Raw genomic sequence first — 16,558 nt, forward strand, 5'->3', positions numbered from 1 at the left:
CATTTCAATCAACCTGAGAAGCAAGTGTGTTATCAAGTGTCTTGCAGTTGCCAAGCAGAGGCAAATGTAGTCTAAGTAGGCATCGCCACTGGTAGTGTAATTGCTGCAAGCATTTGCTTAGTTGACATACACTGCTGTTTTCTTTTATGTGACTATTTCATAACTATCGAGGCTGTTCAACGCAGCCTCACCTTCAGACTGGTGCTCCTCTTATCTCTAGAGCCCACATTGGTTCGGGGTTTTTTGTGTGTGTGGTTTCTTTTTTTTTTAATAATCTACATTTCAAAAGGTAGCTGGGGTGAAGGACTAAATGCTGCTTGTTAGATGTGAGTAAAAGGTCCAGCATCGGTTTTGTATCAGCCATTGTGAAACTGTCCCTCAGATCTCGACGCAGAGGTTGTCCTCTCCAACAGGTTCGGTACTGGATCTGGCTAGAGAATGATCTGTAGGCATGGCACCTGTGACATGTCCCCTCCTCAGAGGTGACGAGACTGCATCTGTGGAAACTCTTTCTAATTAAGTAGGTATCATCTGTGAGCTTTTGTAGTAACCCGTGTCTCATTTAACATTTGGATGAAGTGAAACAGTTTGAATAAACAGATGGTCAGGTGAAGGGAGGATGTGCTTCCAGAGAAGCAGACAGTCTGAGGGGTGCTGATGGGGCCTCCATCATGGAATCCATATTGACTTCCCTAGTCTGACTTCCAGCTTCAGTAATAAAGTCGCACCACTTGGAGCTTCACAGCCACTACGTGGGTTGGAAATGCTATTTTGTACATGAAGAGCAAGCAGCATTTCCCCCGTTTGCTCACCTGCAAGAGCAGCTTGCTTTATGGTGCTTCCCAGGGTAGGAAGCCTCTGAGGTGAACATGTTTTGGAGACATGACTAGGCCATGCTATGCCTTTTACAGTGATTACCTGAGGGCAATGAGTAGCAGAATCAAACGTTGTTGAACAGACAGGTAGTGAAGGGGGCTGCGTACAAACTGTCCTCATAAGCAGCGTGTGCCTTTTGCACTGCTCACGAGAGAGGGGAGAAACAGAGGAATGGCTGGTACGTGCTGTGGGTTTGCCTGAGGCTTTCCTGTCAGGTAAGTGCTATATGTGTAATTAAAACTGCTCTGCTTTTGTAACATAATGGGCACTGTTGTTGATGCAGCTGCATCAGGGTCAGCTTGCAAGAAAGGTGAGTTCTGCTGCTCAGTGCACACCCTGCGGGCGCCAGAGAGCTCCACTGAGTGCAGAGTGGGACCCCGTCCGTCCCTCTGGTCAGTCCATCCTCGACGCCGTGTTCAGGCTGTGCTCTGTGCCGGCGGGAGCTGGAGCACCAGAGATGCTTTACTGTGCAGGTCTCAAAACTACATGAGGGGGTGCCGCAATTGAATTTTTTCCCTCCCCATTTCTCCAGGCTATTAAATGCCAAGTAATGCAAAGGAGAGGAGTTTGCTACTTTTGGGGAGCAAAGCGCACCCTGTGCTGATGAGAGTGAACCTCGCGCTGGGGCGGTAATGGGCCTGCCTTGTCTGGCAGCCGCTGCACCAGCGTCACTGCAACCCCTTTTCCCCTTAAGGTGCTGCTGAGGATCCGTAGCATCCGATTCTGGGTAACGGGTGTTGCCGATGTGTGGCTGTGCTGTGCAGTTTCTGTTGTTCTTTACTTCACCAAGCCTTCGGCCGTGTAGCGCAGGAGTCAGCTGTGGCACCAGGAGGGCTCATCGGGATCATTTACGGGTTCTAGTCCGCTGCAGCATGTGAGATGGGGCGCAGCCCAAAGCCTCAGTCCCTGTGGAGGTATTCTGGGGCTCTGCTCCACCAGATACACCACTTGGAGTATTTCTGCCTTATCTTACCAGAGGAACCGTTAACAAGCCATGGGGGGGCTTATTTTCTTATATATGGGAATGGATTCCTGGTTAAAATTCATGTATGTTAATTAGGTATAGCTTTATCTTGCATCGTTATCAGCCATGCTGGTGTGGAGGCCAGCAGAGAGTAAGCAGCCTGTTATCAATTCGGACTGTCCTTCACATTTCGCTGCTGGGCAGCACGGAGTTACGCACTGACAGAGCCCACTCAGGATAACACTAATGTTGGAATAAATGTGTAATTGCTGTTTGCTTCATTGCTACTGTGGAGGCTGCGGACTGAAGCAATGGGTTTTGTCGACTGTAAGGGGATAATTAATCATCAAAATAAAAATATTACTCAATAGTTAAAAACCCTTTGCATTTGGCAATGTTGAATTTTGATGTAAGATTCTACTGCTCTTCAAAGGGAGTTTCCGGTCCTAAAGAGCACAACACAGCAGACTTTGTCCTGGAACATGGTGCAGCACACATGTACCTAAAATATTTGTGCAGTGTCTCTGATGCCTTTCTCCTTGCTATCCCCGACACGTCCCACATAAGGGGTGAGACTGAACCATATTGTCACTCCTCTTTGTCCCTCCTTGGTCTGGTTCCTCGCTCAGAACTCCTTAACATTCAGGAGTTACCGCAGCTGCTGCTATTGGAAACACCTGCATGGCACACGTGTTGGAGAATGAAATGCTGGAAGAGTCCACATGCTGCAAATTCCAGCTGGGTTTATTTAGCCTGGAGAAGGCTAAAGCAGTAGGGGGTGGGGTATAATTGAGAGTCCCCTTTATTACAGTTGCTGAATTACATCAGTTTTCACTACAACCTCAACGTGCAGCATGGTGCCCGCACACTGCTTTTTGCACCTCTCTGCACTCTGCACCCAGGTTTGTTGATTCCTCAGTACACGGGGTAACTGGTGGTGGCTGTTTTCTGGGGAGCCCCCTTTACATTGCTGGTAGGTTATGGGTGGCAGCTTCCGCTCAAAGAGCGGGTGAGGTGGGACTTGCTGTCTGTGCTCTAACAGAGAGATTTTAAATGCATCTACTGGCAGAGCCTTGCAGTCATTATGAATGAGCTTCTTTGAGGCTTGCTCTAAAAGAATATTAGTGGCAAATCCATTTAACATATGTAGGAGACAAAGGAAGGAGAAGACGGCAGCTGTGATTCCCACCACAGGCTCCATTCTGGTTGGGCTGTACTGAGATTGCCTTCATTCTTGGGGTTTGGGGCAGGGGGGAGCTCTTTCACCGGTGCTTGCTGTTTCACTTTGTCGTTATTGTTTGGAAAGGGACTTTATTGCAAAAATGCATCTTTAATTTATTGGAACTCCAACTTTCTTCCCTCAAAGGAGCAGTAGCTCCCTGCTTCTGGCACTGATGGCAGAATTTGGTGTGTGTAGTGCTGCGGCACAGAGCTTCCAGAAGGGAAAGTCAGGTTCCGGTGGGGCTGCAGCATCGTCCAGCTATGGTCTTTCTCTACACAGCCTCACAGCGGAGCAAAGGTTCATGAGACTTCACTGATTTATAGAGAGTGCCTGAGCCTTTTCCACCCTGGAACTGGTGCAAGCTGGCTCAAGGACCGTAGGCTCTGCTATGTTGTGCTGGCACTGCTTGGGTTACAGCGTCAGTCCCACAGCAGTCACATTAAATGGTGGATCTCAAAACACTTCACAGATATGATTGATCCTTCTCTCGCGTTCCCTTTCTGCTTGAGGCAAGATACTACTGCCCCTGCTTGGAGTTGTTTCTGGTCTGATGCAGATCAGGAGCATTTTTGTGTGCAGGCTGGAGGCATCCCAGTCCTGGAGAGTGTCTGTTTGCCACACCAACTGCTCCTTCCCTGGGAAAGGAGACTGACAAGGGCTCGATTGTGGCTTGGGGTGGTAGAGGTTTGTTCAACAAAGGTATTTCTTGCAACAACTTTATTCTGCTGCCTTAGACTGGCTTTTCTGTGGGTGCTTTAAATTTGGAGTTCCTTTTTCAATTTCGGTACCTGACCTAATACTGCTGAAGACCAGCATGACTACATGTATAGCTTTTTGCTGAAGTAGTTTGCTCTTTAAAATCCTCCCTCTGCATTTGGATCCATACACTGTTATTTCCTTGCAGATCTGAAGCCATTTATCAGAGAGCAGCTTATTCACGGATGCAATTAGAAGACTTGTCTGACTCATTACTAGAGTTAATGGTAAATCAAAGAAATATTCAGTATGTTCCTATAATTATTCTTGGTGATTTGCTGGATTGTTTTCATCTTGGGTCTGGTGTCAGTTTTATTTTGCTGATATTATGAATAAAAACCTTGTGCATAATCTATAAAATGGGAGAAAATGCCCATGAATTCACCTGGTTCACAGGACAAATGATGCGCACTGAGGCTAAGCAGTGAAGGTAAGGGCTTTGTCCTCCTCTCCCTGCATTGTTCTGGGTGTTTGCTGGTTCCTTTAGAATCTTAACTGAGATCCTGAGGCTGCGAAAAGACTGTTCAGACTCTCCAGGTTTTGCACAGGGATTCTTTACTGCAAGCTGCACTACATGCCATTCTTTGCTGAAGCTGTATGTGAAGCATTTGGCTTGGATCAAAGTGGAGTCTGCTGAAGAAGATGAATTTGATATAATGTTAATTGTTTGAAGTTATAGGGAATAGATTTTCTTGAGCAGGCAGTAAGAACAGACACCTTCCCAGAAAGAGGTGAGAAGGGCTTTTCAGCAGGGATTTCAAGACTCGTGCTTATGGAATCGATGCAGCACTCAGACAGGTGGGGGAACGTGTGCAGGGGCTGCTTGCGGGGTGAGGTTGGGGTGCAGCACAGGCTCTGTTCTTCTGGGGCGGCAGAGGCAGTTGATGACCGCTCTGCAGTTCAGAGGTAGGTTCGTAAGGTGCCATGCTAGACTCGTATAAGAATGCCTGCAATCAGGGCTTTGCTTTAACAAGGCATTCACCTGTGAAGCGCAGCAATGTGCTTTCCAAAGGTCGAGAAATCTTGATTTCTGTGGTGCCAGTGTGACTGTATCCTGTAAAAGCTGCTGGAGCAAAGCAAAACTGTGGACTGTCACTTGTGCTGCCCATCTGATTCTCGGGCCACCGCAATAGATAGAAGAGCCAACACACAAAGAAAGCTGATCAATACTGAACCACCTCTCCCACAAGTAATGGTCTGAATTCAGGAGTCACTCAAGGAAAGCAGAGAAGCAGTTGGTGCTGACAGTCCTTCCAAGCATTTGTGTGTGAAGTAATCTCTTCATCCTGTCCTGGATAGGAGTAACAGAGTGTCTCTTGCTTTGCCTTTTGCCCAAAGCCTGGAGACAGCCCGCCTTCAGTAAAACAAGGGCTGAAGATGAATTTTGATTCCCTGCAGTCCATGAAAGGGCCAGGGTCTGAGACAGGAGCTTACAGAATAGAGGGTGGTGGTACAGTCGCTCTCAAGTCATGCACACATTAGATTCTGAACTCATCTATGCAGGTTCTTCTCTATTTGAAAGGACGTACTATTTATTATGTGCCTACCAGCAGCTTATAAGCCTTAGCTTAGACTTGAAAAACATCAATTCTTGTTTGCTTGTTTCTTTGATGTAAAGCGCACTTCTCTAAAGCAGTTCCTTGTTCTGCTGTGGAGCAAGGACATCACAGCTCATCAGGCTCCGAGCCTTTAATGTGGAGAATGTTGGAATGATAGTATTTGGCAGGCAACAGGTACTTCACAGGCACATGAGGGAGGGCAGATTCTGCAGGTTGACTCACTGATGTGTTGAGTAGTGCTGCTGTTGCAACATCAAATTAAAAAGAAAAAGTTTGGGGGAGATGATTTACTGTAAAGTTCAAATTTTTAGCAGAATACAAAGTCTTTTTCTCTAAAGCAGGGTGCAAAGCAATCATATCTTCATGTACCCCGTCAGATCAGTAACCAGGCTCTCCTGTCTACATTGTTCGCTGCCGTGCCTGCTGAGTAACTATAGCCCTGAGCCCTTAGTAGGAGATCTGAATGCAACTCAAGATAGGCTTGGCATGGATTTGTGATAGAAAGATAGAAAAGCCATCAGCATATGGCTGTGTCCTGGTAATGAATCCTGCTGAAATGCGGTTTGTAATCTAGATAAAAGCATCATTTCAGCTCAAGCTTGTGTTAGTGTGCAACACTGTACTGTGGCTACTCAGAGCGAGCTCCTTTGCATCGTGCACCGCTGCCAACAGCATCAGCTGTATTAGGGTCAGGCTTAGCTCTTCAGCCAGGCTACGGGACCTCATTTGGTGGAGAGGTGCAGAACAGGAAGAAACCTTGAAGACTGAGCTTTTTCCTGAAGCTGGCAGAGCTGCTGCTGAGATACTTTTCAAGCATTTACCAGGCAAGATTTGACAAAGGGCAGATGGATCCAGTGTGAGTGCAGTGAATCAGGGCAGCTATTTATACTACACCTGCAGGGATGCTGGGTCAACCATTTCCCATGAGCTCTTAATTCCTTTGTTCATTTTCTCCTATTCATAAGAACCTCTCCAGAAACTTTCTCAGGACGTGTGTGGAGGCTTTCCCCTCTGCTTCCACTCTCACATGTTTCTCATTCGTAGCTTGGAGGACTTTTTGATTCACTGAGGCCCTGTTTCTTAAGTAATCTGTCAGGGAAAATCATCAGTACTGGTGAGGAACACCTAAAACCTGTCCAGGATTAGACCAAAAGCTTATACTTTTAGAGGAAGAAGAATTGGTGCCCAAAGCCTCACCATCAGCCAAGTACTGATGGACTGTCACTGTGGCTAGAACTGAGTGTGTGTGAGGGAAATCTTCTAAGAATTTTTTATGACCTGTTTCTCACCTGATGATTGTGATCATTTGTCATGGCAGGGAACTAAAGCCTTTACTTGGATTGGAGGGCTTTGACGTACAGAGAACTCCAGAGGCTGATGGCTCTTTTCAAGGCATCAGGTCTGGCTTGCCACCTTGGTGCTGGTCTCGGGAATAAAGTTCTTGTGTTCAGTGCACCTGATCCTATAGCCTGTTGGATGCCCTTTTTCCTCACCAGGCTTTTGCTCTAGATTAGCAGATGAAGGAAACCTATTTTCCTTTGTCTCAGGAAGAAAACTCAGTGCTGAGTCCCTATGAAGGGTGCAGACTGTTCAGTGTGTCATACATAGTTCTGTGCCCATTCCTTGAGAACTGCTGGGCACAGAAATATTAATTTTAATTTTAAAGTTATTAAATGATTTTATTTTACGTATGGTCAGTGAATTGTTGAGAAGTCTGTGTGGTGTGTCCTGCTGTTAATGCTCCTCTTGAGAGTTGCAGTGGAGGGGAAAGAAGGCTGAATTGTCTCTACCCTTAGCCAAGCAACCAGACGTGCATCTGTGCGAGTGTGTGCTGGCAATACTAATCAAAGCACTGCTGGCAGAGGCTTGCCCAGCAAACTCTCTGTTTTACAGGAGCAGCTCATTGTTTTGCTGATCACCATGCAGTTTTCTAAAAACCACTGACCCCTTCTTAATCTTAATTTGACTCTGGCAACCAGACTACAGGGGTTGCAGTTTCTGCTGCCACAGTCCCATAGCAAGTACAACACTTTCTGCTGTTGTAAATGAAAACCAAGCAGCTGAGAATGTGGCTAGATGTGGGGAAAGCATGCACAGGTAAACAGGCAAAGACATGGACTTATACCTGACCTACAGAGCATTTCTTTAAATCTCCACAATTATGGAGGATTACAACAAAAAGACCTGTAAGAAGCCAAGGCTAAGCCATGGTCCTGGGAGTAACCACACAGAGAGGCACAGTGTAATTTTCTCATACCTCCATCAGATAGAGATATTGGTTTCCATAGATTTTAAGTGAACTGTCTCTAACTGATCCTTTAAATGGAGGTAGAAGGATAAGGAAATTTAGTCAAAAAGAAACCAGGATAAGGATTTGCTGAATAGGAAAAGGATAGCCACCAACTGGAATGGTTTCAGCACTATAACTGGGTCATATGTGAACTTTCTCTTGCAACAACATGTCCTGGACACACTTCTTGGCCTTGACTCCAAGTAGAAACTCTTCAGTGGGCTTGTGGCAGGAGGGAAATATGCTCCTGAGTGACATAAGAGATGGTTTTCCTAAGGGTCAGAGTCTTGCCAACTGTTTAAAAAGGTTTTCCTTTCCCTGAAACATCCAAAATTCATCATAAAGCTCATGACTCTAAAAGAGCAAAGTACAGAGTGGCTGGACCCAGAGCTCGCTGCGGGGAGCAGCTGGGACAAAGGCACTGCTGGAGCGGAGGTGGACATGTCTGATGAGGTGCTGGGGACCTTGCTGTTGCAGAACACAGCACGGTGTAGAGGTGGCAAAGTGGGCCTGAAGGAAAAAGTAACCGCAGCAATGCAGCCTGGTTCCACAGCCTGCAGCAGAGACCGACCCTTGCCCACTGAGAGCTGACTGCCCTGCGGCTGGAGGCTGTGCCTCGCTCCCCCCAAGGGAGCACCGCAGCAGGGCGCTGCGGCAGAGGTCCGGGGGATTGTTTCGGGCAGCGTGCTTCAGGCCCAGTCCTGCTGCTTTCACTTCAGGGCAAGACTTCACCAGGAAAGACCGCCAGAAGTGTATTGCAAGGAGGGGCAGAGTCTACCCTGCTGCCAATGGTCGTAACACATCCATGCAGGATGGGCACTAGCAGGCAGCAGGAGCCACTCTTCAGCCTCAGTTACAATTTCAAAGCAATGTGCCAGGCTTGTTCCACTACCTAGATATTAACAAGCTGGCTCAAAAAGAAGGAGGAAATTTCACCTGTGTCTTGCTCATCATTATCTTTCCTATCTGACTGCCTTTGTGCCTCCCCTTCCCGGGTACCATCCCTCTGTGGAGATAAAGTCAGGGGCCAAGAATACACTCATGCAGCACAGGCAATAGCAAGAAGAGGTTCTGTTTATGGAGCCTTCTCAGGCCAGGGCCTGGCATGCTGCTACCTGCCAGAATAAGCATGTTTAATTGCCTGCATTAATATTCAGGCAATGAAGTCATCAGCATTTGTATTTCTTCATTTATATAAATGGAACAAACTTTCCAGAGCACTGCTGCTGGCAGCACATTCCCTCAAGGCCCTTCCTGAGAGAAGGATTTGCCATTTTGCGTACATGCATTGCAATTAATTACAATGGGTTGATTTATTAAATGAAGTAAGATGAATAATTAAGTGACAGTTGTAGAAACCAGATGGGGCCAGGGTAAACACATAGAAAAGACAAGTGGTTCACTCGCAGTTCAATTTTTCACCTCGGATCAATGGTACTCTGTCATTTCTTAGATATGGGGATTTTGAGGACTTTATTGGAACAGTGCATTGATAAAAAAGATGAAAGAACTTTACAACAGAGGCAGACACTGTTCACTGAAAAACAAAGCAGTGCTATTGCCAGGAACCCCAGTATCTTTGTGCTTCTCCTGGCCTCAGATCCATGCTCTGAACGAGAAATTCCTTTCTCGTGTTATCTGTTTGCCATGACTATGAAAGGTTAATGGTACTGGTCAGAGCTGAGAACAATGCTAGATTCTTGCATTCATCTCTTCCCACCCACACTCACACACAAATTGCATCCCTGCCCTGCCGTGCTGACACTGCTCCAGTCTTGCTTCCATCGCTCTGCCGCAGCGTCACACCAGCCCCTCTGCCCACTTCTGTCCACAGGCTGCCTTCTTGCTGTGGCACCTCCTGGTGTGCTAATCCTGCTCTTCCTCTGAGCACTACATAGGTGAAACTAGTCCTGTGCTTAGCATCTGATTCAGGAATAGGTGGAGAATAGATGGAGTTCCCCACATGCACCCAACCAGGGTGGCACCTATGTTTTCACAAGTTGGTTTGACCTACTGACTAGCTGGACTCTCCTCTCCAACTCCCTCAGTTGCTCAGGGATAATAAACTATTCTGCGGTGCTAGCTCCAAAGTGAAAATACCTCTTCAATGGGGGAACAACAAACACACACACAGACACTTTAGCAGAGAAGGATACAAGCCCATTCAACCCAATCTACCTTTCCCATCTTAAGAGGACTGACTGATCATTGTCTGGATAATTTTGGAAAACTAATCAGTAGAAAGTCCATCACTGATAAGATTTGCATATTTGTTACTAAAGTGACAGGGGTTTCCAGGGGAAGGGGTCTCATTCTGACAACATCTACAGGAGAGATGAATAACTAAGGGGCAAACCGACCACACAACAGGAGCACTGAAATCAAGACAGCTGCCGGAAACCATGACTTTTGGCAAAGTTTGCAGAATCATCTTACTGCAGCAAAGCTAAGGCAGAGCCACACTGCTCCTGTGGGTGGCAGCTGGGTTGGTTTCTCTGTACTTGTCATTTTCCACAAGTAGAAAGCTCTGGCTGTCAGGGATAAAGGCAGTGAGAACCGCCCCAGTGCTCAAAGGGCCCGTGAAATGAATTGTAAGAGTGGGAACCTCAGCAATGCTCATCTTTGCCTGCAGAGATTTCCTACCACTAGAATGGAATAGGGACATTTTCTTTCTGATAGAGAATTTGGCATCTTTAATGCAAATGTGAAATTATTGCTGGCTAATTAGAGACCTTAACCCCAGAATTAAGTCCTAGGGTAGACTGGGTGGAAAGGTAAAAGTCCAGCTTGAGAAGTTGCATAATGAGCAAACATTAACTTCCAGGCACAAACCTAGAAGAAGCAGAGGGCAGTGCGAGAGTGTCTGATAATCTCACAGATAAATATATGGGCAGACACATTAATATGCAGGTAAACAGTACTCTGTTCGGTGTATTCAGTAATTATCTCAGGGATCACCTAATCTGTGTCAGAATCCTCTTTGATTTAGCTCGCTTCCAAGCTACTGTATAAAAACAATCACCATGTTATTCCTGATTGTCAGATCCAATACCACACCTCTTGGTTTAATGAATTACAGGCAACCCTCTGAGACTGCACTCACTACGTACTGGGGCAGGCACGCAGGTGTGCCTACACCGTCAAGAAACCTCCGTGATGCCGGTGAGCATAACAGGTACAAGGAAAGGCCCGGGCCATACTTATTCCTAGGGATTCCAAATAGGCGGCTACACGTGAACTGAAGACTTGCAGCGTACTGCTGAGTGTACCAGCTGCACCCAGGGGGATCAAACAAGCAGTGAGTAAAATCAGATTAGTCTTGTGGACAGCACAGTTACCTGGGATGCTGTTCAGGTTGTTATACCACTCTTCACTGTTATCTCTGGGTACTTTCCAAAGGTCTCAAGCAAGTTGCTTAAAATTTATCTCATGTTGAAACCAGCTTTATGCTTGCAGGGGCAGGGGGGAGCACTTTTCTTCAATTGTGTGGAAAAAAAAAATAATCAGAGTTTTGTTTTTAATTCTTACACCAATTCTTCTTTTGACCCTGAACGCATCCTTATGTGCTTCCATTCCCACTTGTAAGGCACAGAAAATGGTATTTCCTCACCTTTAGGGTGGTTTGTGAGCATAAGTTCATGGTTTTGCAATGGTCAGCAGCAGGGGCCACAGACACCTGTGAATAAATTCAGTGATTTGGATACATTCAGGAGGAAGCTGTGTATTTATCAGCAGAAAGTGCCAGGGGTTTTCCAGTCCATGGGATATCTGCAGCCCTCCGCTCTCCTTTTTCCAGCAGCTCCTCCCTCAAATGCTCCAGCGCTATTCTTTGTGCCACCCTTATAGTTAATGCTGACTAGTGATGCAGAGGAATATGTGCTGGCTTAATGATGTCAGATATGTTCGTTAATTATCACCCAACTGACTATAAGGCTGATTACAAAGACCAAGGGTTTTAATTTCCTTAAAGCCCACTTGGCAACATCAGGAACTGAAGAAGGTTCCTCATCTAGACATTTAATGAGTTAAACCACTTCTGGCAGCAATTACACAGCATCTCATACTTATATTCCTTCTTCAGACAAAGACCAAGGTCGAATATGTAATTAAAGCTTATCAGGGAGCCCATATGAGTGGGATGCAGAGGGAGGTCTGCCTTCAGTTATATTTTCTTGTATTTTGACCAAGGCACACTACTGATGCATATTACACTTGGAAACTGCTAAAAAGGCTGTTCTTTTATGAACTAAAGCGATACAGCAAACAACTCACAGGCAAATAATTATGAGTCCTCTGACTGCGATTTTTGCTGTTTGACCACTACTGCATATACTTTGCTGTGCTAATCCACAATAATAAATATTGCCCTCCGAATCGCTGACATGTTTTCAGAGGCACACCTTGCAATGCAGAGAGGGTACCTTGTGCTCTGTGGATGAGCTCGCACCTGCTCTGCGTTACACCGCCCTCTCGCTGCAGAGGTAACCTCTCTGTGCAGCTGTCCCCAAAATGTAGTCACCTCTCCTCAACACACGAAAACTAAAGCGGCATATGTCTGCAACAGCAGCAAAGGTAGGCTAGATGCAAACAGGGTCTGAATTACACTTGTATTTTGGCCCTCCTGTAGAATAACAGAGGCTCAGATGGGCTATATGTGGGTTTATGTCAGAGCAGCGTAAGCAGGAATTAGTGTATTTAAGAATGAAGTCTTTAGGTTTTCCATTTCTCATTCTTGTGATCTCCTTGTCAAATAGAAACGGTGACATCTAATACATGAATGTGTTAACCTGAGGCCAGGATGAGTAACTTATTAGGATTTCAAATCAAAATATCTAGAGGAAATGATGTAGTAAGTTTTTTCACTGACCCTTTGGACTCTCGGAACAGGATTTAGTAGAATGAGAAAAATATGCTTCAGCACAGGATATTACACAGTTGGTTTTTCCTGAGATGAATTTTGCTAAAGTGTCATTACAAAATTGTGCCATGAGGATTTTTTTCAGAGGTTCAAAGTAGGTTTTAGGTGTATATTTCTAAAATTATTAAGAAATACTGTGATTTTAGTGCCAAGTGACAACAGGCATGATACAACACTTTTTTTTTTCATTCCCAAGGCAAAAAAAAAAATAAAAACAGAACTCAAGTCAAGTATTTTGAGGTTCTGGTACATTTGATGAACTTCTTTTCATGAGAATATTTCATCGTTCTGTGAAAAATTCTTAATCTGTTAATTTCTGGCCTTTCTGGGACATGGTATCATTCCAAAAACCCAAATCAAAGCTGAAGCAGTGGAGGTCAGATTTGCAAGGTCACAGTTATTAAGAAGTCTGGCACAGGTTTCTCTCTGAGAAGGCTGAAACTCTGACATTCTGGTAAGGGACTTGTGGGCTGCCAGAAAGTCCTTTCATCCCTAAAAACTCATAGCAGCGCCGGCAGTGAACAATGGACAAGGATCATTTGGTTTTCCAAGACTCACAGGTTCAGTGATGACACTCAACTGTTTCATTCTGTAACTAGACCCTTAGCTAGATAGCAAAAGGGCTGTGCCCACCTCTGTGCCGGTCTACACTGTCCTGCTCCAGCTGAAATTACTGCCAGTAATTTAATTGCTCCTGAGCTTTCAATAACAGAGCTGCACTGTGTTCATCCCCAGGAAATCGTGGGAATGGGCAGGAACAGGCTCCTTGGGGTGCTCCTTTCAGGCTATGTCACGGTGGGGCTGTCAGGGGACTCACTCCCGGTACTCTTGTAAAGAAGATGCAGACCTCGTGAGCATGAATAAGCTATTTATTAAAGAATCAACAGCCTATGGACTGAGAACGTGTAGGATTAACCTAATAGCTGCTGTTGAAGTGAGCAGAGCCCAGGCCTTGCCATGCAATGCTGTCTTTGCATTCCTAGAATTAGAATCATAGAATTGTCTGGGTTGGAAGGGATCTTTAAGATCATTGAGTCCAACCATCAACCTAGCACTGCCAAACCCACCACTAAACCATGTCCCTCGGCACCACGTCTGCCTGTCTTTTAAATACCCCCAGGGATGGCGACTCCACCACTGCCCTGGGCAGCCTGTTCCAGTGCTTGACAGCACTCTCTGTGAAGAACTTTTTCCTAATATCCAACCTAAACCTCCCCTGGCGCAACTTGAGGCCATGTCCTCTTGTCCCATCGCCTGCTAGTTGGGAGAAGAGACCGCCCCCCTCACTACACCCTCCTGTCAGGGAGCTATAGAGAGCGAGAAGGTCTCCCCTCAGCCTCCTTTTCTCCAGGCTGAACACCCCCAGGTCCCTCAGCCGCTCCTCACAAGACTAATGCTCCAGACCCCTCACCAGCTCCGTTGCCCATCTCTGCACACGCTCCAGCACCTCAATGTCTTCCTTGTTGTGCGGCCCCATGGTGAGTGCGTTGAGCAAGGAGAGAGCCCTTCAGCAATGCTCTGTGCCACATACTGCTTGAGAAAATAATTTCAGTATCCTTGCTCCCCTTCCATTCCTCGTCACAGGCTGACTGACACTGATGGAAAATATTCATCGATCCACACAGGATGTTATCGATGGTCCACTGGCTAGAGAGGTGTTTCATGCGCCCTCTCTCCACAGGTATCTGGCTTGTTGATTAATGTGCTTGGAGTTTGTTGAGAAATGCCAATGAAATATAAACTGGGAGACTGACAGGGAGGAAATGTCATGCCTTGGTTGTTTTCCACTTGTGTGAGGAAGACTGAACATGCATGCTGGGCACAAAGGTTTGCATCATCAGTGCCACTCTGTGGAATGTGACAGGTCTGTTTGTCTTTGGATGGAGGTGGAAATCCTGTGAGAGAGGATGTGGTTATTTGTGTGCTGTGGGCACACATGCTGTTAACGGTTTGCTTGGATCTGATCCAACAAGTCTGGACAAAAGTAAAAAGTATTTCCAGTTTGGGAATGACATTTCATTCCTGCCTGTAAATGTGGGACAATGGAGACATATATTCTTGGAGGGAAAAAAGAATGGCTTGTTAGTTGTTTGGTGCCCCGACTCTTTGAATTAAGTTAGAAGAAGATCGGGATCTCAGGCAGAGTTAGATCTTGCCATTGTTCCCACTGGGAGCTGCTCTGCCCTGCACGTGGGCGGCAGCAGGACGGCGTGCCCAGTGAGCCGCCCACAGTGCTGTGGGGTGGGCGTCTTCACTGCTCTCCTCTTTCGGCTGGGATTGGGTTAATTCTCACTGGAAGCTGGGAGGGGGCACAGCCAGGACGGCTGACCCAAAGTAGCCAAAGAGGGATTCCATACCATATGATGTCATGCTCGGTATATAACTGGGGCAGTTTGGGGGCGATCGCTGCTCTGGAACGGGCCGGGCATGGGGTTCTGGGTGGTGAGCAACTGCGCTGTGTGTCACTCGCTTTGTATACTCTTTTATCAGTGTTATTGCTATTTTTTTTTCTTCTTTTGCTGCTCTATTAAACAGTTTTTATCCTACTCCAGGAGTTTTACTTCTTTCTTCCTATTCTTCTCCCCATCCCACCGTGGGGTGCTCAGTTGCCGCTGGGGCTGAACCACAACATCTGCCCAGGTTGGTGACCCGGTGTGTGATTGGCTCTTGTCCCCCCGGGGTCTCTTCTGCTGAAGGCTCAGGGGATTCTCTTGTACTTGTGATCTGTGCTGGGATCACTTTCAAGTTTGCCTCCATCAGCAAGTCTAAACACAGATTGATCATCTTGGAAAAGACTCTTGTTAAATGTGTTTAAGGCAAATATTTACTAGACAGAATAGATCATGCAGAGTCACCTCAAAATATAATTACTTTTTTCCAATAGATATTAGATAAACATTGCTAGCAGCTGTCAAATCAAAGAGCTAACGGAAACTCCCCACTATAAATTGTTTGGTTCCATTCCAAAGGCAGCTTACGAAAATGGACAGACATTTTTCCATACGTGTATCATATCTAACTTTTCTTTTTTCCTTTTTGAAATACAACAGTTTGCATGTTCTTGTGCTAATTTCTGCTGAAGGCACACCACTAAATAATCAGATTGACGCTCAGTCAAAGTGCTTCCAAAAACTACAAGCACAAGTATCTGATTTCTTCATAGAAGTCTTATGGCAACAAAAGCATAAAAGGGGTAAAAAAATGAAATAATAACTAAAAATTAATAGCTGCAATTGCAAACCCTGATTTTTTGGTAAACTATTAATGTTTGCATTTGTGATTCATCTAGTATGTCTTAAAATGTAGGGAAAAAAGGAACTTTGCACATTCACAGTTTGGTCCTCAAATTAAGTTTCTATTGGGAGGCACATCAGTCCTTGAGGTTTGGAGAGCAGAACTCCATTTTTACAAAGTATGCTTGAATATATTGAGATGTGGTTTTGATCTTTTCCTGGTAAGTCAGCTCGGGGAGCAGGGTCTCACTTCTTTGTCCCTGCTGCCTCTTACTGCTGTGTATTCCCTTCCATCAGCAGAGTTTTCCCTCTGTTGTTTTCCTTCTGTGGCTGGAGAGGTGTGGTTTTTCCCTAAATTCAAATGATTCAACCATCACTTCCTCCACTTTCTCGGCTCCTAAGAACAATGGGCTCTTGTGGGAAATCAGAGCGTGTGTGGCTCCGGAGAGCTCCTCCTTACAAAGATTCTTTTTCAAGGACAAATAGGGGCACCTCTCACTGAGTGTACAGCTTAACTGCGGGAATGGGTACATCTGTGGAAGAGTCCACCCCATTCCAGTAGATTAGTGTGAGAAAAGAGGGAGAGCGGTGTAAAGAGGTGTAAAGGGTCCGAGAAAATCAAAACCATGAAACTGTGAAGGGAGAGAAGCTTACAGAGCAAAGGAGGCAGAGGAACTAAAATTTGAGTTACCTTTTTCATATTTGTGTGACTTTAATGTTGTTTTGGGGTAGCCCTGGCA

The sequence above is a fragment of the Vanellus vanellus genome (genome assembly GCF_965231255.1).
Source record: "Vanellus vanellus genome assembly, chromosome: 24".
Lineage (NCBI taxonomy): Eukaryota > Metazoa > Chordata > Aves > Charadriiformes > Charadriidae > Vanellus > Vanellus vanellus.